This window comes from Podarcis erhardii (genome assembly GCF_964252035.2).
Source record: "Podarcis erhardii genome assembly, chromosome: 15".
Lineage (NCBI taxonomy): Eukaryota > Metazoa > Chordata > Lepidosauria > Squamata > Lacertidae > Podarcis > Podarcis erhardii.
In genome coordinates, this window is record NC_138505.1 from 18,614,922 (window position 1) to 18,641,867 (window position 26,946).

The 26,946-nt window shown below is 47.9% G+C and overlaps 1 protein-coding gene across 8 annotated transcripts in view; it reads left to right on the top strand.

Annotated features, from left to right (window-relative positions):
• Positions 1-4,550: 4,550 nt before the first annotated feature.
• SEMA4A (semaphorin 4A) overlaps positions 4,551-26,946 on the top strand; it is an 83,190-nt gene continuing 60,794 nt past the window's right edge. The window contains exons 1-4 of one of the 8 annotated variants that reach the window (XM_081841810.1): positions 4,551-4,921; positions 10,959-11,127; positions 12,368-12,525; positions 25,025-25,118. The gene's annotated coding sequence lies outside the window, so the exon portion shown is untranslated. Of the gene's footprint in view, positions 4,922-10,958; positions 11,128-12,364; positions 12,526-12,620; positions 12,751-23,008; positions 23,143-25,024; positions 25,119-26,303; positions 26,693-26,946 lie in introns of those variants that run through there. The other 7 variants (XM_081841811.1, XM_081841813.1, XM_081841814.1 and 4 more) reach the window with 7 other exon arrangements.

Here is a 26,946-nt window from a genome sequence, read left to right on the forward strand (position 1 = left end):
ACTTGCCTTGAAGAGGATATATTATGTGTTCTTTGAGCCCCTGATGGAAACATCCAGAAAAGAACACGAGAGATTGGCCTCTGCACAGTTAACATGGACCACGTCTGTCTGGGTCTCAGGCCAATCTGCCATCTAAAATATGTGAAGCTAAGACACTGAAATGAGCCCATAAAATGGTTCTTCTATACTTGGATATTCTTATAAAAATGTTAAATATGGCATACTGTGATTAGAAGCGCACCCAGGTCAGGCCTAGCGACCATGGATGGTACCAGGTTCAATCAATTCTTGACGGTTAAAAAGGATTTCACACAGTGGTGCTCTGGGATGCCCATAAATGTTAATTAACGTTCTAGAAAGCTACCAAGCCAAATTAAATTTTTATGACGGCTTTTAATTTTATATTTATAATCATTTCTGATACGGCTGTGAGTGAGCCGGCACAAGGTGAAACCTGCTCCAGTTACAGTTCTGCCCCCGCCCAAACACCCAACCCGGAGAAGCTTTTAACCAGGAGGAGGAGAAACTCAGGCCCTCCAGATCCTCCATGATGATGAACTCAAATCCCATCAGCCCAAACTAAGGATTGAGGAGAAATTCAATTCAGTTTACATTGAACAGTGACCCTACCCAATTCCAGCTTTCCAAAACAATATCTGCACTGCAAAGGCAGACATCATTTGACAATCGCAATAAATTCTTCCTTCAGTGTCATTGGCCCTGTATTGTGGGTAGGGTTGCCACATGTCTGGAATTTCCCTGACATAACTGGAATACTGCAGTCGGAAGTAGTGTCTAGGCGGAAATCGCAAAAAATGTCAGGGAAAATTTGGGTGGGGCAACCCACGTCAGCAGTGACGTTTTTGGTGATTTTCCTTTAAATTGGCTCCAAAACATTTATTTTTTGCAGTTTTGCCAAAGATGAACAACAGCTTTGCTCCCAAAAGCTCAACAACTTTTGTATCTGGATTTTCACTTTTTGAAATACGGCAACCCTAATTGTGGCAAACTCGTCCATGCCTTGTGGATGTCTTACACTACAATCTCTATTAAGCACAGTCAGCAAAATGACAGGAAGGTGTGTGTACACCATGAGCGAGAAGGCCCTCTCCCACCATCCCCAGTTGCCTTAGGGATGTTCCAGCCTAGAGCTTTGAACAGTATATATTATAGACCAGGGGTCAGCAAACCTTTTCGGCGGGGGGGGGGGGAGGCAGTCCACTGTCTCTCTGACCTTGTGGGGGGGCCAGACTATTTTTTGGGGGGGGTGAATGAATTCCTATGCCCCACAAATAACCCAGAGATGCATTTTAAATAAAAGGGCACATTCTACTCATGTAAAAACATGCTGATTCCCGGATCGTCCATGGGCCGGATTTAGAAGGCGATTGGGCTGGATCTGGCCCCCGGGCCTTCGTTTCCCTACCCATGTTATAGACTGTCTCTTGTGCGTTTAGAAGTTGTGGCCACTAGAGGTCAGGATTGCCTTCTCCAAGGCTTCATTCTGGTGCCCTCCAGATATTTTGGAGTACAACTCCATTGGACTGTAGTCCAAAATATTTTGAAGGCTCTAAGGCAGCAAAGGCTGATACAAAGGGATCTGGAACTGCTTCCAGATGGTGCCTTTCATGATTGTTATGCTGTTCTCCAGCAAACGTTAAGAATGTAAGAAACTTTGGACCAAGCCAATGGCTCATCTAGTCCAGCACCCTGTTCTCACAATGGCCAACCAGATGCTTGTGGGAAACCTGCAAGCAAGCCCTCTCTCCTCCTGCAGTTTCCAGCGCCTGGTATTCAGAAGCATTTCTGCTTCCAACCCTGTTTTCCCTATGATGTAAATTAGGGTATGTGTATTCCCAGTGCAAATTCAATTCCAAGTCTCATAGTTCAGCAATCTACACAACACCATGTTGCTTCAGGGTGGGCCAGCACCCTGATACGCTAGCAAGCATCATACCACACTGAAGCTTGGTCTCCATAATGCAAGCACCGTGGCTTTTATTTTTTTTTTTTAAATGTTTATCTTGCTCTTTAGCTGAAAAAGGGCTCCCAGAATGGCATACAAATGCCTTCAAGCTTACAGCCTAAAAGACATGGCACAAAAGGAAAAGCAATGGGGAGGGAGGAGGGTAAAAGAAAAAAAAGCTCAGAGGCTAATTATTAGAGTCACAGTAATTGAATCCTAGAATAGAGCTGAAAGTGATCCCAAGCGTCAGAGGCTGGATCTAGACACATTTTAAAAAGGCATTTCGAGAAAATGCGTCATAAACGTCATAGTGGGAAATCACATTGGCGAAAGATGGGACTCCGCAGCACCATCTGGTGTCACAGTGTTATAATGCATATAAAGCGCTTTTTCTTTACTACCGTAGCTGAGTCCTTAGTTAAGTTCTTGTAAAGGCCTCCAGGGTTGGAAGGATACAGAGAGGAGGAGCCAAAATTTTGGCAGGTTTTATGGAGAGGTTCTGCATCTTCACCTCCCCTGATGTAATGGATGCTGCTTGGTGACCTAAATGGAAAGCAAGGTGGTGGTGGTAAGGGAAACACTAATAGGTTTTTTACCTTGCACTGTCTCTGCTTGATAGCAACTACCGCAAAAGAGTAAAAAAACCATTTTCAGACCCCAGGCTGTGTTCCTTTATGAGCAACCTTCCTGGGTGGGGCGGGGCTGCATGCTTGTGGGGGTGGGGCCAGAGGCAATAGTGGGTGGGGCAACAGATCAACTTGTGACTCAGGTGGGCTTGTGGGGGGTGGGGTCTGGCGAGAGTCCAAAGGGATAGATGAAGAGGCCTCCTGAGCCATACTGGACCCATGAGCTGGTCACTTCCTGGCCTGATATGCAGGCTGGGAACAATCAGAGCCACCGAGCTCTGACTTGCAGCATGAAAATATTATAGTGTTTTTAAACAGCATAAACAACAAATGAACAGGAAGTTGTCGTTCACAAGAAAATGGGGCATAGCTCTTTCAGAACACTGAACATCTCATTGGAAGGGTGTTAAAGGGCATGGCAAAATTTGATTACCAGTTGGAAGTTTTATTAATAAGCCTGCAGCAAATAAGTGCCCCTCCAGCCTCATTGGAGAGGCTTGATCTTGGCATGTTCAAATATATCGGTTAGGGAAGACATCCCAGGACACAATTGTGATCTGAGCTTTCTGTTTCCAGAGAAATAAAGCCATTCTCAGAAGCAGGGAATGAGGGCCAACAAATCTATCCACTTCAGTTTCTCTCTGTTTCTCATTTTTCCAGTTGGAAATTCAGTTCTCCACAGTTCTGCAGCATCTTGGAGATTTTTTTTAAAAAAATCCTTATGAAAAGTTGTCAGCATTTCAGTGCCCATTTCTCCAAATCCACACATTTTGGGATGCAGTTTTGGCTAATACACACACTCCGTCAAACATTGTATTCTTATATAATGAAATTTTTGACTGTTACTTTCACGGACGTATGTGTTTTAAGGCACACTTTCCAATAATTAGGCATTTTTATACAAACTGGCTGGAGAACTGCATCACAACATTTGGGGAAGTGCAAAGTTTGATGAATACTGTAATTATGTTTTGCTTTGCACAAGTGTTTGAGAAGTGCAAATCAGGTTGCTTCTCACTAAAACCCAAACAAAACTGAATCTCTCCTTCATTCCTAGAAGCACACAGGCAATGCCGGTTCAAATATTAGGAAAGCTTTGGCCAACTGCATACCCTCCAGCACAGCCATGGTGACTGGGGCTGATGGGAGCTGCAGTCCAAAAGGAGGAGACCCGGTTAGCAAAGCCCAACACAGAAGCCAGTGGGGATGACGGGAACAAAGTTTGCAATAGCTGAGGGTGGGGTCGCCTTGCACAGCTCTTTCTTCTGCCCTGTGACTTGCAAAGGTGGAATAAATTATCCAAAACAGGCAAAAGTGCAGACTCAGTTATGCAAAAGAAGAGCAATGATATGTGTGTGCATAATTCATAGCATCCTACAAGATCAGGCTTTTCTTGCTGCAGCATTTGAATGGCCTTGACCAGCCTTACCAAGCTGCTGTTCTTCAGATCTTGCTGGACCGCGAACCCACAATCCCTGAACTTTCGCCATGCCGCCTGGGGGCTGATGGCCACAAAACGTCTGAAGGGCACCAGCCTGGGGGTCCTGCATTTTAGGGGGTTGGACTAGATGACCCTGGTGTGGGTGGCCTCTTCTGCTCCTTGCTTTCGAGGGCACAGCTCCTGTTGTCTGTTTGCCGGTTCTGACTTGGAATCTGCTGCTGCTCACTTAATAGTCTGCGATCATATGATGCGGCACCTCCTGCTTTTCATGGTCCAGAAAACATCGCTGAGAAGGCCTGTTGTTTGATTCCTCTCTCCTCCCCTCCCCTTTGCCCCAAGAAACTCACAAGCTACTTTGGGACCGTTTATCTAAAAGCCAAAGATAAAACCCTTTGTGGCCGAGCTTCCTCATAAATCCTGGCCTGGATTTGGCAGCCTTGGGACGGGAGTGAGTGTGAGTGTGTGTGTGTGTGTGTGTGTGTGTGTGTGTGTGTGTGTGTGTGTGACTGACTCCCCAGCTTATGTGATAAACGGCGAGTTGGAGGTTGGCTCTTACGGAGTTCTGGAGTGTTTATCTCGCTGGCGAAGTTGTGCAAGGCCTTTCAAGCAGCCACCAAGGGAGCATGGATGTGCCAGGCGGCAGAGCCCAGTTGGCAGGCAACTTGGCAGTGAGTTCACAGCAGCGCTAATTCTCCCAGGGTGGCTAAGAAGGAAGGACTGTTTAAAGTCTGCGGTCAATCGGTTTCGCAAAGGAAAAGGGGAGCCAAGAGGAAGCTCGCCTCCCACACACCCTTTGCAGGCTCTGTTTTTATTTTTCCAGCTGTGCAAAGAGCAAACACCTCCAAGGGAGCGAAAATTGGACCCAAGACCAGCCCGCAGACCAGCCACGTGAGTTTGTTGGGGATGCCTCCGGGAATCCTGTCGTATGAAATCTGTGTCCTTTGCGAAAAAGCACTAACTTTTCTTCCTTTGCAGGAGGGCTTGGCTTTGTTTTCGGGCAAGTTCCAATGTGTTTGTACCATTCTCCGCACAGATGGAGCGCAGATGGAATGCAGTCTGTGCAGTTTCCACAGACGGGCCCCGAATGTGTGGATGTGGTGGAGAAGAGGCAGTTGTGGCTCTCCATGCAAACCCATGGGGTGCACGGCGATGCGCAAGCAAGCCTCATCACCCAGACCTGCACGGGAGCAGGGTGGGGGGGACCAGTTGCAAAATCTGTTGTGCAAGGTCTGCAGTTCAGCGGCAGAGCCTTAAGTTCAGCCTCTGACATCTGAAAAACATCCCAGAGAGCTGTTACAGTTCGGTGTAGCCATTTCTAAGCTTGACTGGCGAATGGTCCGAATTGATCTGACGATCTGACTTGGTACAGTTTACGTGGCACATCACCCGCGTTGCAAAACAGCGCACTCACTGGCACGGCTGTGGCATCAGGGTGTGCAAAAGGGTTTGAAGGAGTGGCATGGCTGAGTGGAAGGATGCTGGGTTTCAAACTCCTGTGTGCTTGAAGCCTGATGTGTGCGGCTGCTTGCACTTAACGCATGAGAAAGATCGCTGTAAGCTACAGTATAACACACCTGTTGCCATCAAATTCTAACTTGGTGTGGGCTGTCAGACCTTTGGGTTTCATCTGCGGGGGGGGGGGACGACACTTCCGCAATGCTGCAAGTGTGGGGGGAAGTCTGCCTGGTGAAATCCAAGAAGCCAGGAGGAGGAGAGGACTGAGCTGGATTTTAAGTGTTGGTGATTCTGTTTAGAAGCTTGCTTTGCAGAGACAATGGGGATATCCTCTTCCCTGCCCCCCTTTAATTCCTGTAGCAGCAGGACTGTGGTGTGGTGGATGCTGGAGGTCACATCTGTTTTGACCTCCTTCCTGTAGAACGGGCAAGGCCGGCTGAGATTTATGCACAGACCTGCTCCTTCCTTGCAAGATCTGAGCCCATCTTGCAGCTCATGTTTAGTAAAGCCTTGCTTCATTTCCTTGTAAATAAGTTCCGTTGCAACACCTAGCCCAAACCATGGCTTTCATTTAGGCACATTATATAACGCAGCACAAAAGCCAGCTAGGTTCTCTCAGGAAGGTGTGCCTTTGTTGCGAGCTTTGAGAGAGGGGTGAGTTTTGGGAAAGACTGCTTGGATTTTGCTGCTGCAAATGAACCCTTTCATAGCATGACCCAGCTTGAAGTCCAAGCTTCTTAAGCCCATGAGCTCAAAGTATGTTAAGCCACAGAGAGCTCCGTGGGAAGAGGCCAGCTCTGAATCCTGGCAAAGTGGGGCAAGGGGCTTGCTCCTTTACTGCCACTTAGGGGCTGCTTCCATTACTGCCTACTTACCTCGTGCTGTGGGCTCCCATGGCTAATTTTTGAAGCCACACTCATACGCCATTAGCCGCCCTCCCTATCGATCCTGTAGCTTCTTGACAAATTCTGCTGTGTTTGATATGTGTGTGTGTTTTTCTCAAGCCAGTTTCAATCCAGCTAGAAAACTGGATGTGGAACAAGTGGTAATGGGGACATTTCCTTCGCACATGCACAGGCAATGCTTCAATGAGTAGGAATTTTGTGGGGGAAATTGGGGGGCAGGGAAACCCCAAAATAGTCATGTGGGTTGTGTGTGAAGACACATCTGCCCCCTCTTTGATGTGAACATCACTGTGCAAATGTAGCTTGAAATGCAGCCGGGGTGTGTGTGTGTGTGACCTCACTAATGGACACACACCCTTTAACCGGTTTGCTTAAACATTACAGAACTGATGGTTACCTGCCTAGATATCTGGGAGCAGAGCAGGCAACAAATAGATCATGGGATAATGACCTCACTACATTTAAGCTGCAAATGTGAACATACCTTTACAGAGAAGCAGAAGCTTGGTGATGCAGGTTTTTTGCAGAGGTAGGGACAACAGACCCTGTGCTAAGGTGAGCATTTGCAAGTCTTCACATCTTTCACTCCAAGGCATACCTAGGGGTTGGTGAAACCAGCACCTGCTTGGTGGCACAGCCTCCCTCCCCAAAATCACCTATGGAGTTGATGACATATAGATGTGCGGCAACGTGCTGCTGCTCTCATGCCGAGATCAAACATAGCAGAAGCTTCCCATCCTTTTCACATTGTGGCACAAAAGTGTGCAATTTTGGGGGGCTCTTCTTTCTTGCCTAGCCCTCACGCAAGATGCTTCGAGTACTGTACTTGGGCCACATAAAATAAAGTAATTCCTACTAAGGCTATTGCGGTAAAGTGATTCCCCCCCCCCTGGTGGGGCTGCCAGGGGTACAAGGGATCCTAGGTGTGCCTTTGCTTTTACTTAATAAATCATTGGTAAAATTTGCCAGCCAGCCCTTTAAAAAACAGCTGTGTAATGGGCACATGTTCCATGGTTCCCACACCACCATGCAGGTGGAATGATGGGGCAAGTTGTTAAAGAGTCAAGAAACCTGAGAACATAGAAAGTTGCCTTCTGCACAGTCCGCCCATCCAGCTTGGTTTTCTTGACTTTGCTGGCAGTGGGGTGTCTCCAGGATGTTGGTCCGGAGGCAAATGAAATCAAATGAAATCAAATACCTTTATTGTCATCACAATATAAAACATTTCAAGTCACTGGGATAATTAAAAGGACAAGGGTGAAGCTGCCAAGGGTCATAAGGACACTGTGATCCTGTGCACTTAGATATTCTGCTTCATCCTTGGTCAGGAGTCTTTCCCAGCATCAGCTGGGTTGAACCTGGGACTTTATGCATACGAAGAAGACTGTGACAAACTGTTGGTCCACCTAGCTCAGGGTTGTCTGTGCAGATTGGCAATAATAATAATTTATTATTCATACCCCATCCATCTGGCTGGGTTTCCCCAGCCACTCTGGGCAGCTCCCAACAGAATATTTAAAACATGATAAAACATCAAACATTAAAAATTTCCTGATACAGGGCTGCCTTCAGATGTCTTCTAAAAGTCAGGTAGTTGTTTATTTCCTTGACATCTGATGGGAGGGCATTCCACAGGGCAGGCGCCGCTACCGAGAAGGCCCTCTGCCTGGTTCCCTGTAACCTCACTTCTCGCAATGAGGGAACTGCCAGAAGGCCCTCGGAGCTGGACCTCACTGTCCAGGCTGAATGATGGGGGTGGAAACACTCCTTCAGGTATACTGGGCCGAGGCCGTTTAGGGCTTTAAAGGTCAGCACCAACACTTTGAATTGTGCTCAGAAACGTACTGGGAGCCAATGAAGGTCTTTCAGGACCAGTGTTATATATGGTCCTGGTGGCCACTTCCAATCACCAGTCTAGTGGCTGCATTCTGGATTAGTTGTAGTTTCTGGGTCACCTTCAAAGGTAGCCCCATGTAGAGCGCATTGCAGTAGTCCAAGTGGGAGATAACCAGAGCATGCACCACTCTGGCGAGACAGTCTGCGGGCAATGGCTCTTCAGGGTTTCAGGCAGGCAGCTTTTCCAGTTCCATCCTTACCGGAAGGGAAAACTAACCAGGACACACTCCACAAGTGCAGTTCTTCTCCCCCCACATCCCACCATGGAGATGGAATGATGGGGCAAGATGTTAGGAAACTGGAGGGGAGGTGGGGGGTTGAGAGATGCCAGCCCTACCAGAAGGAGAGAGGGAGAGAGACAACAGTGTGATACAGCACCAAAAAAAGCTAATGTTATTCTAGGCTACATCAACAGAAGTATAGTCTCCTGATCAAGGGAAGCAATAGTCCCCGCTCTATTATGCCTTGGTCAGACCACACTTGGAATACTGTGTCCAGTTCTGGGCACCACAATTTCAGAAGGATCTTGACAAGCTGGGAGTGTGGGCAAAGGAGGGCAACCAAAATGATCAAGGGTCTGGAAACCAAGCATTATGAGGAACCGTTGAGGGAGTTGGGTATGTTTAGCCTGACAAAGAGGAGACTGAAAGGAGCTACAACGGCCATCTTCAAATATCTAAAGGGCTGTCACATGGAAGATGGAGCAGGCTTGTTTTCTCCTGCTCTGGAGGGTAGGACCCATACCAATGGATTCAACTTATGTGAAAGGAGCAGACTCCCATGAGAGGTGGTGGCCTCTCCTTCCTTGGAAGCAGAGGTTGGGTGGCCTTTAGCTGGGATTCCTGCATTGCAGGGGGTTGGACTAGAGGACCCTCAGGGTCCCTTCCCACTCTGCAGTTCTATGAGTCTATGAGAGTGTCTGTGCGTGTGGAAAGAGAGAAAGAGATTCCAGATGGATGTGTTTGCGTGGTGGGTGGATTATCAGCGCAACGAAAGTGGCTGCTGCGTTTCCACTTCAACCCAGTTTGTCCTGTACATATTCCTGTCAGACCCGAAGATTTGTTTTGTTCCACGGTTTTTATCTTTCCTAAGACGTTATCTCTCCTTTCATTTCCGGCCCTGGGCAAGAAGCATCTTCATAGGCTGGGTTGCGGCCTAGAGAGCAGAGAGAGAAGCCTCGATTGCTGCTGCTGCTGCTTCTTTTTAAAGGAAAAATAGGCACCACATTCCAGCCACTTTCCTCCTTTGCTGAGGCTCCTGTAAGATTCAGGGCTGGGTGCTTGCAGCAGGCTTTGTCAGGCGACCTCCCAGGGCCCACCCACCCCTTCGCTGGTGCCGACAGTCGCTCCCCCAACCCCACTGGCCTCTGGAGCCTCCTGGCCCTCTTCTTCCTCTGCTTGACCCTTCTGAACAAAAACAAGTGGGGAGGACATGCAGCTTCATCCTTCCCTTCCCTTTGGGTAGTTTTGTTGATTTGGCACTGGGGGAGAGGGCTGGCGATTGGGCTGGATGGCATGGCGAGGAGGAGGGGACCCCACAAAGAGTTTTGTGTCCGGCAGTGACCAGGCAGAACCCCACCACTGGAGCATGAAGGCAGCAACCCTCACCCCCAGTTTGCCCCCAGCAATGGGTAGTTAGAGGTAGAGTGCCTCTTAATGCGGAAGTTTAGTTTCAGTATCGCGGCTGAAAAGGGTTAATAGACTTATTATGTCTTTTTCCCCCCCTTAAGTGATGGGTGAGGAACCTTAGGCCCAAGGTGTCTGTTGAGGCCTTCTAGGCCCTCCAGACTCTGCCCAGGCTACTTTCCTCACTGAGTTTGCTTCACACCCTCCTCGAGTGTCTTTGCTTGGCTGGAATGTGTCCTACAATGCTGATCCTGCCTTTTGCTTGCCTCAATGGAGGATAGAAAAGTGGCGTGTGTGTGTTTTGTGTGTGTGTGTGTGTGTGTGTGTGTGTGTGTGTGTATGTGTGGAAACTAGCCTTCTGTAGAAAGGTGGACAAACTACCCTAGAAGCATAGGAGCCAACTCCTAGGGGCCATGAGTGCTTTGGTCTCCACAATAAAGTATTTGAGGGAGCTGGGCCCCCACAAAGTTGATGGGCATTCCCATTCAAATAGTGTTTATGCACTGCATCATGTGATCAGTTATATGGGGTGGGGCTTACCTGGGCCCCACAGTATTTTATTCAAGTTAGCACCCCTGCCCAGAAGGAGCGTGACATGTCCCCCACCAGAGGTACTATCCCTCCCCAAATATCCTAAATATTACCAGGAATATCCAAGGCTTCCTTCCGCTGACTTGCACCCTTAGTCCCTCTGTCCCATCACTGTCCGCGCTGTGCATCAACTGCAGCCCCTCCCTGGGTCAGAGGCAAGAGGCTCTTTCCTATCCTTGAAAGCGGTATACAATTATGCATGGTGTGGAGCTGGATCAGTGAAGAGCCCGGGAGATAGCTGGTTGATTTGTTTGTTTGTTTGTTTACCTCCCCCCCCCTTTCTTGAATCTGATCCCCAAGGGCAAAGAAATTTAGGTATTAAAAAAAACAACATGGATCTTAACAGTAAGAAACTGTACTAATTCTCTCTGAAAGTAAAGCTTGCGGTCTTAGAATCGGACAGTTAGATATCTTTGGCGATCTATAATGCGAATATATTGCTTTGCATTTCAGAGCCCTGCATTTCATGGTGCGAATGTGGAGGGGTCTGCGCACTCAAATCTCTCCCTGAAAAGTCCCAGCTGCAAGTCCTCACAGGGGACGAAGAAGGGCCACTACCTCCGTAATCCCAGCCATCGGTGGTATGATGAACTAATCAGCTGGGTGAGTGATAACCTTGTGAGTTGGATACATCTTGAAAGGGGACTGAAGAAAGCCCTTTAATCTTGGCATCTTGTTGTGGAGGGCAAGGGGGGCTCCTGTTCCCCCAATTCCTTCCCTTCCAAATATACACGGATCTGTCGGGCTCCTTGGTTGGATTCCCAGGTACAAAATGCAATAATGGAAGGTCCCTCTGGCACAACAGAGAGAACTCCCAGCATGGCAGGGTGGGGGCAGTTCTGGATTAGCCCTCCCCCAGATGCAGTTGTCTGCTATGTTCATGCAGAAGGTTGCTAGTTCAATCCCTGGCATCTCCAGGCAGGGCTGAGAGAGAGAGAGAGACCCCTGCCTGAAACCCTGGAGAATTATTTAATTATTCCTAAAAAAAACCCCCATATTTCACAAGAAACACTTGCAACGCAAGAAACTCTGCCAAGTAGGCAAACCATTTCAGGCACCCCATAACAAATAAAATGCAGGCGAAAGAACAGGCAATATCTTTCCCAAAAACAAATAATCCCTCCCAAAAATTTGAATTATACTTATGTTTTATTTGTACACATATAGATAAAATATTGTACTTCTTTTGTAATGATATTATCTTTTGGGCAAAAAATTTAAAAGGGGCTTTTCTGGTGCCAAGTTGGTATCAGAGGGTTCAGAGGTGCCCACGAACTCCACTTTGGGGACCCTAGCATTAGTATCAATAAAGCCTTTGCAGCTGCTCAGGTCTTTAGGAGAGGGGGAAATTGAAACATCATCTGCATGTGTGATGAATTGCACTTCAGTTTCAGTTGAATATTGCACGTGCTTGATTTCGTTTATTTCTAAGCCGCCAACAAACGCAGGGAAGGCTAAAAATACCGAGTCGAAAAATGCATATATATAATTAAAGTAATTATCTTCTGCACAGTGGGCTCTTCTTCCTGGCTCCCCCAATAAAAACAAGCACCTGCTATCCCTTTGCAAAGAATCTGCAGGTGGTTTGGGGATCCGGGATGCTTATGTTGCCCGTTCATAACTGGGCATGGAATTGTGACTTGGGGAAAACATGATTTACTCCGCACGCTCAGTGTGAAGCTTGATCAAAGGAAACTGCCGGGATCAGATCATTCGCCTTGTTCTGGGCGTGTCGGGGACAAGGGCTGCCTTCATGAGCTGCTCTAATGCCTTGTTGGCTGCTACAGGGAAACATCTGGCTGGGCGGCAGATTTCGTTGGAGACAGGGCAATGAATTCATGTTCGTCTTTCTCTCTCAGCAGCCACACGATGAGCCCCCTGTGGGGGATGAGCACCCCCATCTGTCTGTCGGTCCGACACCCACATCTGGAACTTGAACCGGGAATCTCTCGCAGGTCCTTTCTGCACGGCTGACGCTGGAGAGATCTCAAGAGCAGGAGCCCCTGGACCACTGCTGGAGGTAAGCCGTCGCTATGGCAACGCCAGGGATGTTCGCGGAGCTAGGCTGGCTGTTATGACACAGGGATATGCTTTGACGGAGGGGGTTTTCCTCTCCGCACGGCTGGGAAGAGCAGGTCGGTTTTGTAGCAACCGTGACTGGATCTGATCTGGGGAGAGTCTGGCGTTGTGCTTCCGATACAACCGAGCCAAGACAATGGAGATCTGGGTTACACTGAGCCACCAGGTAACATTTCCCCGTCTGAAAGCCATAATTTCTCGTGGAATAATGAGGCGTGTGAGTGAGAACATGTGTGTCTTTGGTTTGGCGGGAGCTTCCTTGTTGAAAGCATCAGAAGCAGACACAGAGCGTAGAAGCATTGCTCTCTTTCCCCCTTCTTGTTCTGAGTGGGCTTCCCAGCCAGGAAACCCTTTAGAGATGTAAATGGAGTGAGACAGGCGTGGATACCCGGCTTTTCCCGGCTTTTCCCACCTTCGCCGGAACCCTGTAAACGAATGAACCAATTCCACACTGGTTCATTTGCAAAGATCTAATGAGGAAGAATTTAAATGCACGTGCGTCGCATGTCGGGGAGTTTCCCCACACGTTACGTTAAGTTGCGATTGTTGCATGAAATTAAGCGTTGGTGGATTTTCCCCTTCCACTGTCTCTCTGCATGATATTCTGGGTGGATTCCGAAGGAAGCTGGCTTTCCATTTCATGCTTGGGTAGCCGGAGCTGGAATTGTGAGGCAGGGGAATGAAGGATGTGGAGGAGAGGAGCAGGTTTAATTTGATAAAGGCTGGGGCTCCTGCATCTGGTCGGATGTGGGAAAATGAAGACAGAGCTCAGTCTGGAATCTTTCCTCCCTGTGCTTGCAGGAAGGATTCAGCTCTCTCAGACATATAGTCTGAGATGGTCATGTAAAGCTGTGTGGGGTGTCAAATATGTGAGTCAGAGAGTGGACACATCTGTCTGTATCCATCTAGATCAAGCACCCCCAAACTCGGCCCTCCAGATGTTTTGGGACTACAACTCCCATCATCCCTAGCTAACAGGACCAGTGGTCAGGGATGATGGGAATTGTAGTCCCAAAACATCTGGAGGGCTGAGTTTGAGGATGTAGATATAAAATTGTCAAGCACTGCAATCAGTGGGGGCAGACGATGCGGACTTTTATGGGGGGCAGAATTCACACCAGAGACCCCTGAGATGAAGTGTATGTGTGCTGAGGTGGGGGGAAACCAGCACAAAATTCTTTTATGGAGGGAAGGGCTCTTGGAACAAGGGAAAATCTGACTGTCCTGTTGACCAGGAAGGAGAGAAAGGGGTACGTGAGCCAGCCCTATCCAATAATCCTCTGGGACATACTCTGTGCTCTTGCTTTGCACAATCCCCCTGCCCTTGAACTCTATGCTTCCTCAGAGCCCTTTATGGGCTTTGAGCTGATTCAAGCAACGGTTTGTGAACCAGGTTCTAAAAGCCTCTTGGTGACTGTAGTGTTGGCTATCAGGATCAGTAATTGCAGGCACCAGTGCTCTCAGTGCCCTGGCAGGAGAAGCCAGGCCTTGCTACATCAGGGAAGGGGTAAGAATGCTAGAGTTGGAAACGGGGCTTCCCACAGGTGGGGAGGACAGCTGCTACAGGCACTTCTGATCTGGCTGAGACTGGCTCACAAGCTGCTGTGTCCATTGGCAGTTGAAGTGAAGCTAACAAGGAGCTTCCTCAGGCTTTGCCTGGAGGTTACTCACTTCCATTCCCCTCTTTGCTGGTGGTGGAACTGAAACTTGAAATTAGTCGGTTGGTCAGTTGAATATGGTAGGTTTGTAAGTCAGGGTGTTCTGAGCCCTGATTTGCATCTATTTTCATAACTCAAACAGAGATAGGTTGCAGGACGAAGAGCAGATCCACACCATACTTTTAAAGCACATTGAATGCACCTTTAAAGCACATGGCTTCCCCAAAAGAACCTGGAAACTGTAGTTCCCCCTGCTTGCAGTGCTACGGTTCCCAGCATCCTTAACAAGTTGCAGCTCCCAGGATTCTTTGGGTGGAACCATGTGCTTTAAATGTGTTTTGGATGTGTGGTGTGGATCTGCCCTAAGCAGCCAACCCCCACTACCATTGCACGTGCTCAGTTGTTGGCTGCCCTTTAATTTCTAAAGGAAATGAAAATGTCCCATTTGCACATGAGGTGTGTTGGTTTCGCTCAAACTATTTGCCAAAGGGAGCCAATCCGTTTGAGCTGTGGCTCCCTGCCAATCTACCGTTGTAAACCTGCAGGCCTCCAGGCCTCTTGATTTGGCCCTTTTCCAGGCCATGCTCTCTCCTCAGACCGCACCCCTCACCAGCCCTGTTCTACCCCATCCTCAAGTGCTTTTGCCTGGCCAGAATGTGCCCTTGAATTGCAGGAGCGTCTCACTTCCCTAAGGCGACACCTGACTTCAGCTGAGCGTAGGGCAAGAGCCACATCCGTAGCTCCACCCACTTTTAGCCTCTTGCCTTAATAAAAATAAAAATAATAAAATTTTATTTATATCCCGCCCTCTCCAGCCGAAGCCAGGGGCTAACAACAATAAAAGTAACACAGCATTCTAAAATCAATTTGTTCTAAAATCATTCAAAGTCAAATTAATGGCAACCATTGGGCTAGAGTTCTGTGAGGATTACCAAAGGATGGGGTCAGACTGTGCCTTGGCCAAAGGCCTGGTGGAACAGCTCTGTCTTGCAGGCCCTGTGGAAAGATGTCAAGTCCCGCAGGGTCCTAGTCTCTTCTGACAGAGCGTTCCACCAGGTCGGGGCCACAGCCGAAAAAGCCCTGGCTCTTGTTGAGGCCAGCCTAGCTTCCCTGTGGCCCGGGACCTCCAAGATGTTTTTGTTTGAAGACCTAAGGTCCTCCGTGGGACATACCAGGAGAGGTGGTCCCGTAGGTACAAGGGTCCTAGGCCGTATACAGCTTTAAAGGTTAAAATCAGCACCTTAAACCTGATCCTGTATTCCACCGGGAGCCAGTGCAGCTGGTATAGCACCGGGTGAATGTGATCCCGCGGCAAGGACCCCGTAAGGAGTCTCGCCACGGCCTTCTGCACCCGCTGGAGTTTCTGGGTCAGTTTCAAGGGCAGCCCCACGTAGAGCGAGTTACAATAATCAAATCTGCCTTGCCCCAAACTGGCAGGTAGCCCCCAGACGGCTGCAGAGGAGGCAATGTGGCCCTCAGGCTGGAAAGCACATGTAATAATAAGTAGTCCAGGAAGGGTGAATCAGGAGATGTGACGCTGCAACGCGAGGGGAGGAAAAGAGCAGCATGTGACGTGTGCAGCCTTTGCAAGATGCATTTGGGTAACACAAGCACGAAGCTCCAAAGATACTTTGAAGCCCTCTAATAGGAGAGGGTTTTCCTCAAGGTTTATTATGCTGGATTCGTAACTCAGCGAGCAAATGGTGAGGAGGTTGTTTCGCTCATCCCTTCTCATTACAGAGCTGAGCGCTCTCGCTCTCTTCTGTGCAGGATCTGCCCATCAGCTGCCTTTCCCCCCCTTCATGGGAGGGGGATGGAGAATAACAGGGGCTTTCCCTCTGCAAGAAGGCCGTCCTTCCTTCCATTATGGATACATTACTCTCTATTCTATGGGTATAACAACCAGCATTTGTGCACTGTATTAGAAGTGCGGCAGGCTCCTGTCACCCTTACACCAGTTCTAGTCTTGCTGTTATCCCCATATTCCAGGTGGAAGACTGAGGCATAGTTCCTAGTGCAAGTGCAAGGGGGCCTTGTTTGTTTGTAGCAGAGGCAGGGTTGCCAACATTTTTACTGGCCCTTGTTCCTCTCCCTTTAGCAGCAGAAATTAAATAGCTGCTGGCATGCTGAAATCTAGCAGGCGGACCTCTTCCTGGCATGGAGGTTTTCAATGGGGAAAGGCTTCAAACCTGATAAATTGATGCATGCTGACAGCTGCCAAGGGCGCAAAAGGGGAGCCAGATTTTTTCTTTTTGCAAGACTTGGCATTTGCACCAGGGGACTCTGAAGTTTGTGGCCACACTACCAAGCCTTTTGAATTGGAACTTGCAGGAATACCCCCCGAAGGCTAAAAATACACTAGCTGAAAACTTTGAGCTGAGCCTTGATGGTTTGCCCTGGGAAGGAGGAATGCCTTTTAACGTTCTTTCCTGTGGCAGGGGCCCAGCCCAAAACAATGGCAAGTGGTTCAAAATGCCGTGCAGCCCTGTTTCTCGGCCAACGGTGCACGGCAGACTGTGAAATCCGGCCGGGGCTAACCTAGTTTTCCTGCATTACTACAAGGAACTTTCTGTCTTGCTTCTGGGACAGGCTCTGCTCCCTTCCCCCCTGCCAACCTCTGAGCTTCCCCCCCCCCCCGCCTTCCAGACAATGTGCTCAGCGATTCACATCCTCCATGAGGCCTTCTCAGAGGAAAAGCAGTGGCTGGTGTGGGGCTGGGTTGCCGCCAAAGCTCAGGGCGTTTGGCCTTCATCTGACAAAGAGCACAATGCAAACCCCTCACCCCACTTATGGTGTCAAAGAGACGGCGAAGTCTGGAGTCCACGCTGTTCCCATCCAGGTGGACACTGAGTTAGGGATGCTTCTGAAATTCTCCTCATCTGACTTTGGGATTGGATTGGAGAGTTCTGGGTGGCATTAGAAACCCTCATTTGTCCCATTTATGTATAAAAAATGTCCAAACCATGCTCAGTCTGCTATCACTTTCAGTTCCTCGGGGACTTTCTCCCCCAATCCTCTGAAAGTGGATGTTGCAATACACAAAACACCAATTCTGGACAAGGGCCGTAGCTCAGTGATCCAGGAGAGCATGAGACTTTTAATCTCAGGCTTGTGGGTTCGAGCCCCACGTTGGGCAAAAGATTCCTGCATTGCAGGGGGTTGCACTCTCGTGACTCTCATGGTCCTTTCCAACTCTACAATTCTGTGATTCTGTGCAGGAGGGCCTCGGTTCCATCCCCAATGGCATCTCCAAGTAGGGCTTGGAAAAGTCTCTGTACGAAACCCTGGCAAGACACTGCCAGCCAGTGTAGGCACTACTGAGCTAGAGGAACCATTGATCTGACTTGGTAAACAGCTTCCGAACCATCCTGGTATGAGGACACTGCAACCTAGTCAAAATTCCTTGGGTGCAGTTAAAAAAAAAAAGCTGCAGCTGAAAAGTTGTGGCACAGGGTCCAAATCTGGAAAGAACTTGAGAAATCATTCTAGTTCAACCAGAATTTGAGAGGCATGGAACATTGGGCAGATCAAGAAAGGAGTGGGTTGCAGATTTGCCGATACGCATGTATATATTCGCATTTGACTAAGGCTAGAGCAGACAAAAACATTTTTTCTTTACCCAGACAATCAGAAGCAGTTTGAAATAGGAATGACTCTGGGTTCATGGTTTGTGCTGGAAGGGTTCCCAAGCTTTATTGCACCCGGAGGCATATTTTGAAATCTAAGGAGCTGGTGTGGGCTGCTGCCCATTTCACGGACAAAAAATATATTGTGATACTCAGGACCCTTCCCCCAATGCAAACACTATACCCCAACCCCCTGCCCCAAATAAAGCACAGACAAAACAGCAAGCAACGCCTCCTCCGAAAGATTGCATTTGGTCCCTGGACTAAATGCCCTCATTACTAAATGCCCCTCATTTAGAAAATCTCTGCATGCAGAAATCTAGCCTGCCAAGTTCCAGCTTTGCCTCTTCCCTGAAGCACTTGTATTTTTTTTTGGGGGGGGGGAGAGGAATTATTTGCAGAGAATGTTCCATCATATGAGATCTTCCCCCTCTTCATTTAGAAGTGGTACAGCTTGGACACAGGTTGAGAACTCAATGAAAATGAGACCCGAGTGAGAAGGAGATATGTTGAATGCCTGACTCTGTAGAGCAGGAGTGAGGGACCTTTGGCCTGCCAGATGAGGCTGAACTAAAACTCCCATCAGTCTCAGGAAGCATGGGCAGTGGCCAAGGATGATGGGAGTTGTGGTCCAGCAACATCTGGGGGGGCCTTAGGTTCCCCACACCTTAATGTACTAGTGGAAAACAATGGAGTTGAGGTGTGCAGTGTCAATCCCATCTGTGGAACACACCTTCAAGAGTTAAAAGAAAGTCCTTCTTCACAAAGCACTTAGTTAGACTATGGAACTCCTTCCCACAGGAGGCAGTGGTGGCCACCGACTTGGATGGCTTCAAAAGAGGATTGTTCAGATTCATGGAGGAGAGTCGGCTAACGATGACTAGCCATGATGTCTATGCTCTGCCGCCACAGTTGGAAGAAGTAATGCTTCTGAAAACCAGTCCCTGGAAGCCACAGGAGGGGAGAAATCTCCTGTGCTCAGATCCTGCTTACTGGTTTCCCCTCATATCTTTGGTTGGTCATCCTGTGAGAACAGGATGCCAGACTAGATGGGCCAATGGCCTTAAGTTCTTAATCTCCACTTTCCCCTTGATTTAGCTAATCAGCCAGGTGCAAAAAGCCACAAGAGCGGGTTTCCTCACAAGTGTCGAGAACCTTTTGAATGTTCGCCAAGGAAGGGACGCTCCCCCCACCCCTGGAAAAAAAAGGGGGGGGAAGTATGGTATAATAGAGTCTCATGACAAAATAATTACAGTGTTCGATCAATTCCAGGAGCCAAAACTGAGATGCACGTGAGTGGTGAGGGGCACAGATTAATTTTAGCCTTGATAAAGTGAGTAGGGTGATCGTCACTCCATCCGGTTTCCTCTACCTGGGAGCAGCTCTACAGGGTCTTTTTTTGTTTTGGTTTTTTAAAGGCTTTCCCCCATATGTGTTCTGTGAGATTCTTTCACCCATAGATGCCCATCTTGAGACCTTCTGCATACAAATCCAGCAATCTACAGCTGCACCACGGCTCTCTGCAAAGGGTCCTTATATACTAAATAATGATGATGATGATGATGATTTATACCCCACCCATCTGGCTGGGTTTTCCCAGCCACTCTGGGCAGCTCCCAATAGAATATTAAAAACACAATAAAAACTTCCCTAAACAGGTCTGCCTTCAGATGTCTTCTAAAAGTAAGATAGTTGCTTATTTCCTTGACACGTGATGGGAGGGCGTTCCACAGGGCGGGCGCCACTACCGAGAAGGCCCTCTGCCTGGTTCCCTGTAACATCACTTCTCGCAGTGGGGGAACTGCCAGGTATACTGGGCCGAGGGCAACACCCCCACCTGCCGAATTCCTCTCGCCAGGTCCCAAGATCACCACCAGGTCTCTTGAGGCTCAATCGTTGAGATTCGTGAGGCGGAGCCTGGCAGCTGAGGGCGGGGTCTCAGTTTTGGGGGAGGAGCCTGATGGGCAGTGGCAGCAGGTAGCACTTGCACTCTCAAGGGAGGAGCTTGGTGGTGATGGACATGAAGTGAAGAGGGAAAGCTCTCTGACCAAGCAGAGAATTGCCTGTTCCCTCGGCAGTATACCTAAGGACTGATCCCTGAATTGGTGTCAGTAGTGCTCTTGTGCTGAATGCCAGAGGATCTGGGTGTCTGCCGGCCTGTTCTCCCACATGGTGCCCTCCCTCCCTGCCTGTCTTTCTTCCCCATATTTGAAGCACACCCATGTTTTTGTTTGCTTGTGTTGTGCTGATGGATCCACTACTGTTGAAACTCCCAGGGTTGGGTTGAATGAAAGATTTCCCCCTACCTGAGATATTTCTTCTGATAACCTGCTAGGTGAGATACACCCGCCCACCTAAGCCCCACCTTGGGGTGCAGTGAGTGGAGGCATTCCAGGCGAGGTTCCAAAAGAGAGCCTGAGCCAGTCAACATAACGGCACTTATTTATTTTACTGTATTTTGTAAAATTTGTACGCCGCTTAATTGCAAGGGGGAAAAACCCTTGAAGAGGTTTGCCAAAAGAATGAACAGTAAAACTATCAATAAAAACTGCTATTTGAAATATTCAAAAAGTAATTAAAATTCACAATAAGCCTCGTTAAAACACCTGTCAACGTTCTACGTATCTGAGTAGGCTTGTCTGACCAAAAGCTCTTTCAGCATTCCTCACCATCCCTTGCCTTTTTTTGGTTTTAGAATTGCCCCCTCCCCCACTCTTCCTCCATGATTGATTCAGATCAGTTTGTTAAACATGGATGCCTCTGGGAAGCTCCAGGGCCAACCGGAAGGTGGGCGGAGAGACAGGGGACACTTTTGTGTTCGGGCCCAGAGTCAGCAGAGGCCCCAAAACCTGCACTTCATTTTTAATTATTTTAAAAAGCAAGTTTCTAGTCCTCATAGAACAAAAGTTATGTAGCAAAATTTTCAGGTGCCACTTGAAGCGATTGCTTTGCGAGGAGCCTGCTGCTGTGTTTTTAGACAATGTGTAAACTGACAGATAAAATTGATGCAGGGAATTGGACTAGATGACCCAGATCCCTTCCAACTCTAAAATTCTATGATTCTGTCGAGAAATAGCAGTCTTACACACGCACCAGGAAGACCTCAAAGCAGCTTCAAAATGAACCAGGAAGTCCAGATGATGGAGAAAGGGCTTAATGGTTTGTTTTGGGTCTTGCTTGGCTGTCTCTTTCTCTAGATTCAGACAGTGGAGAAGGGATTGCCTAGTTCATTTTGAAGCTGGTTAGTTTTTTTTTATAAAAAATCTTCCCTGGAAATGAAATTGTGGCCTGGAGAGCAGAATCCCTGTGACTTGTGCAAAATTGTGTCCACCCAAAACCAAAAGGCAGGAGTGAAGGCAGGCAGTCTTGCTGTTTTGAATTCAGGTTTGATTTTATTCAGATTTTCCATTCATATATGCATGTTTATTTCTTTTCTACCAACATATGCATTTTATGTACGCCTTCCCTTAATATAGGCATCTTGCACACATTATTTGCTTGGAGAACTGAATCCCAGGATTTGGGGAAGTGTGAATTTCAAAGGATAGCCGAGTTTTGGTTTACCTTGCATTTCGGGAAGTGCAGATTAGGTAGGTTCCCCCTTAAAATATGAATTAACCCAAATCTCTCTCCCTCTTCCCCACTCTGTCTTCAGAAACTGTCCATCATCACAATTCTATTTAGAACTTAAAAGTGTTTAATCAGATGAACACTTGTGTCCTGATTGTGCGCATGTTTTCTTAGGAGCAAGTGTATACAAGATTGATGTCAAACAGGAAACGTTGTCTTTCCTGTCTGTCTTTTATCCTTGGACATGGGATTGTGGCTGTAAACCTATGTGGACTTACTCTGGAGTAGGGATGCAGATCTCATTTGAAGCTGTATCAATCAAATTCACACTATCTGAAACAGTACCAGCAGTCCTGTATAGGGAAGCCTTTAATGTATGATGTTTTACTGTGTTTGTTGTTTAAATTTGTTGGAAGCTGCCCAGAGTGGCTGGGGCAACCCAGTCAGATAGGTAGCACAAGAAGAAGAAGAAGAAGAAGAAGAAGAAGAAGAAGAAGAAGAAGAAGAAGAAGAAGAAGAAGAAGAAGCAGCAGCAGCAGCAAAACACTGTTGTCCTTTGAAATTTTCACATACAGTGATCCTCGGGTTACAGACGCTTCAGGTTACAGGCTCTGCTAACCCAGAAATAGTACCTTGGGTTAAGAACTTTGCTTCAGGATGAGAACAGAAATCGCGTGGCGGCAGCAGGAGGCCCCATTAGCTAAAGTGGTACCTCAGGTTAAGAACAGTTTCAGGTTAAGAATTAAGTTCTTAACCCGAGGTACCACTGTATCTGAAATAGTTATGCAGTTCACCAGCCAAGAAATGCTTACAAAAATGCATCTATTAGGGGAAAGTGTGAGTAAAAATGAATACATTGTGTTAGAGGAACTCTGCTTGCAGAATGTGTACATTAGTTAAAACTGCATATAAAAATGTGTTTATTGGGAGAAATTTGCAGTAGAATGCTGATGAATTTTCCTCACATGTTGCTGCAAAATGTGGAGGCCTGAGTTTAAGACTGGAAAAATGAGAGCCAAAGAGAACTGAAATGGACAGATCCTTTCTGTCCTTACACTGGAGTAAGCCCCATTGAAGTTTGTAGAATTGCTTCTCCCCAAAAGCCTGAACAGGGACAGCATCGTTTATTTCCAGGGGGACGTATCAGAAGACAGGGGATGCCCTTAAGAATCTGGGGCAGGTGGCATTCATGGCATGAAACATTTGGAGAATAGTAGGAAGAGCCAAAGCTCAGCAGTAGAGCTCATGTTTTGCCTGGGGTCTCCAGGCTAGGGCTAGGAATGCCGCCTCTCTGCAACGCTGGAGAGGTTTTATTTTCACCCTTTTAGTTGATGAGCTGTTTCACAAGCGTTTTGTTTCGGTTAACATGCCCCAATCTTCATGGCATCAGGTTGATCAACTTGATTTTTCATTATCTTTTGAGGAGCATGCATGACCTCTTTTTCGAAGCCATAGCCTATTCAAAACCTAATCTTGTGTTGGTGGGGAGTCCATCTGGAGTGGGTGACTTCCAACTTTTAAAAACACATGTCATTGTTGCTCAAGTTGGTTCCCAGTGCTGCTGCCATTGGTTGCCACTGGTTGATGTCACAGACAAGATGAGCACCAAAGGGTTGGGTCTTAGTGACAGGGGTCAGAGCAAGGATAGCTGCAAAGCAGGGGAGCAAAGCAGGCAGAAGACAGAGAAATGAGCCTGAGGGAAGGGTAAGTGGTGAAGGAGAAGAACTTGTGGCTGGACAGGGGAAAGAGCAATTTAGCCTGGGGAAGGAGGCAAAGGGGATGTGAGGGCCTGGGGAAAAGGCATTTAAAAGGATGAGCAAAGAAGGCAGAAATATTTGCCCTGTAGATTTCTCCCCCCCCCCCCAAAAAAAACCAGCAGGTTCTGGGTCTATTCTGGAAATGCTGCTGCCCTCCCTTCAGAAAACCATGTTTTAGGTGAGGAGGACAATTTCTCCTCCTGCGGGAGTTCAGTTTTTTCATCCATTTGCATATAAATTCGTGTTCTTTGTAGTATGCTGATTTATTTTTCCTTTGGTAATACAGTGGTACCTCAGGTTAAGTACTTAATTCATTCCAGAGGTCCATTCTTAACCTGAAACTGTTCTTAACCTGAAGCACCACTTTAGCTAATGGGGCCTCCTGCTGCTGCCACACCGCCGGAGCACGATTTATGTTCTCATCCTGAAGCAAAGTTCTTAACCTGAGGTACTATTTCTGGGTTAGCGGAGTCTGTAACCTGAAGCGTATGTAACCCAAGGTACCACTGTATGTGTGTTACTAATCCTCCACACTGAGAGCTTGTTTTGGTTGCAAAGGCAGTTGCGGATTCTCCAAACATATAAGCAACATTGTCCAGGGATCTTGTTTGCATCTCCACTCTGCTAAATCCATCCAGAGCGTCCTGTGGGTGGCATCAGAGAGGCTTGTGGTTTAGGGGTTCTGAGCTTTCCATAGACAAGCGCTGGAAGCATAAGGGAGGCCTCTGATAAAGGAGGCGTCTAACTACCCAAGAGCCATGATTTCTGTTGCCGTAAATTGGCTGTCTTTAGGATTCCGTAGGACATTCCTTGGATTCCCAATGTGGTGCCCATGGGCATCATGGCACCCTCGAAACCCAAACACCCCCCCACACACTTGGTACATGAGTAGGCCCACTATATCTCCCAATTTTGTAAAAATTGGGTTTCATTTATTTTATTTTTGTGGGTGGCACTGGACTGGCTGGAAAGTGCATATATACAGCCTCCTTACCTACTTTCTCCACAATGCCTCTGGGCCCCACATGCGAGTCTCCTTTGTTTTGTTGCATGGTGTGTATTTTGTTTGGTTTGGTTTTATTTTGCTTGGTTTGTAGGTATTGTTCCTTTAGGATGATTGTTCAGTTGAGGGGAGTGTTAGTTTGGGGGGTGGGTTGCCTGCTTTATTGGGCTCTGTGTTACTTGCTTCGGAGGGTGTGTAGGGTTTGGTTTTTTAAAAAACCTAGGCTGATCCACACTTACCTTTTGCCTCTGTTTTCAGACACAGGGCCACATATAAAGCTCCGTATCCAATTGCTCTTTGTTTTGCTCCAGAGCTTTCCTAACAAAAAACTTTTCTTTAGTGCTCAATCAGGCCAAACAGCAATTCGGGTTTTCCACAAATAGCTGTTTGCTCTGATTCAGCTTTAAAGAGCAAGTTTTTGCAGGAAAAGCTCAGGAGCAAAAACGAAAAAGGGAGCTCAGACACTGAACTTTAAGACTTGAACTGAGTCTGGAAAGAGCAGAGCAAAAGGTAAGTGTGAAAAAGCCCCTAGTTTTGTTGTGTGGATGTGTCTCAACATCACAACTTATTTGTCTGTAAAATGGGTAATTTGTGCTGCCCATGCCTGTTTCTTAAATTTCCAAATGTACTCCCAAGCCCCACAAAAGAGGTGAAGACCCCTGACTCTTTCGGCCTCCATTCATTGATATAACAGCCTTTTACTGGAATCCTTTTGTAAACTGTATTTTGAATTAACATGTTCTACAATATGTGGGAGAATTGGGGGGGGGGGGGAGAGACTCACGCAGCTAAAGCTTTGAAAACAACCCGTCCTTCTGTTTTTCAGAGAGAATTCTGGAACTGAGTCGTTGCTCTTCTTGTGTGTCCTTGATCTTACTGTGCCTAGAGACGCAGCTGTCAAATGAACAGGGGTTTATGAGGTAATTAACGGTGATGGGGTGGAGAGAAAGAGATCCTTAGTTGTGACGCTATTGTCTTCTCATTTTGAAATAAGAATAGTTATAATAATACAGCCAAACTTCCCCCCTCCCCGGTGAGGCTGTCATGTGAAGATGGATCATGCATGGTTCGTTTATTTACCTGATCGGTTTCTTTTTATAGAAAATAAACACACACACACAAACCATTGCTGTTCAGCTCTAGTTACCTTGGCTTGCCAACTTTTGTCCTTGCCTCTGCTCCTGTGCTCTTTGAAACAGCTTGACACACTCGCAGAAATTAAACAGGTGCAGCTTTTCCTCATATAGCTTCCTCTCTCCATGCCAGGGAAAACTTTTGCCTGCTGAATTTGTGCATGCAGCAGGCAGAGGAGCAGGACGAACAAAGCAGTGCGAAAAAAGTTGACTACCTGAATGCCAGGCCAAACAGGAAGGTGTGAGAACAGTTCTGAATGGCTTTCCTTTCTGAAGGACCCTCTAGGGAAAGGGAGTTCCATGCTTATGGGACAACTGCTGGAAATCCTCCAAGAACTGGGAATCTGGTGGATGTGGGGTGTGTTCATGTGACCACCTTTGAGTACACTGAAGCTGTCCATCCCCCTGGTGCATTTCACAGCTCTTCCTCCCACAACCTGTTCACATCAGCACAGCTTCATGAATGTCAGAATCATTCCTTTGGTGCTCACCTTAGCAGGTGAGGTCTTCGCCCCCCCCCCCGCACAGGTGTTCCCACTTTGGCTGGAGACCAAATAGGAATGGCTTAAGGACTCCAACCACTCTGAAGCTGGTTTGAGAAACAATGCGTCAAACTGTATTATGGTATTTTAGAACAAAGCACAGGATACATATGAATTTTGGATTGTATTCTGCGAGCACAAGAGCACAGTGAATGCACAGCAAACAGGAATGTGAAAACAGTCTTGGTCTGCAACCTGCCCCCTGGCACTGACCCACCCAAATGCTCCAGGAAGGCCTTCACAGGAACCTTCTCAGTCCAAAAGCAGCTCAAAACCCCCTCCTTGAGTGGTGTGCGAAGCAGCTTTTGTGAGGCGGGCACCGCCTTTGCTACCAAAGGAAAGGCCCCTGGATGTGTTGAGACTCGCTGCCTGTGTTGCTCCACCAAGGAGAGAGAACGAGAGGATGGGGTGGACTTTCTGGTTTCCTGACTCACAGCGAGTGACAGCAGCAGCCCGCTCTCTCTGGGGAGAGCATTCTGGGCACTTTCCAGTCGGAACGGGGTTCCAGCAAAGGCACAGCTCTGGAGGAGGAGGAGGAGGAAGAGGAAGAAGAGAGCCATTTATTTGCAAGAAAACAGACTGGAGTTTCCTTGAGCCAGGAAGCCAGATCTTCAGCTGTGAGAGCTGCCTGGGGAGATTGTGGCTGAGGGGGAACTGCCTGCCTCAGTCCAAGAGGCTACTGCAGAACTGGTTTGGCCCAGAAGCCATCATTGCTGCAGCCAGCCAGCCAAGGCCTCCATCACCAAAGGGTGGATTCATTTGCTATTCCACAGAAGGATGCCCACAAATGCAGCCTGGCCTCCACAGCCTCCCGGAAAGGTAACAGATGCCCCCTCCTCTTCCTCAGTCTTCGCTGGGTGTGCAAGTTTGACGTTTGTGTTTGGTGGCACTGTCAGGGCAGGACTTATGGCAGAGGTCCAGGGCCCCACTCAGCAAGAGGGCCCACCAAATGCGGCAGGGCCGGCCTGCCACACTTCAAGGTGCGCTGCCATCTAAACAAGAGCATGCTTTTAAAGCCAGAGTCTGAAATGACCCCGGTGCACCACTGTCCATGTTGCCAAGTCACAGGGTTT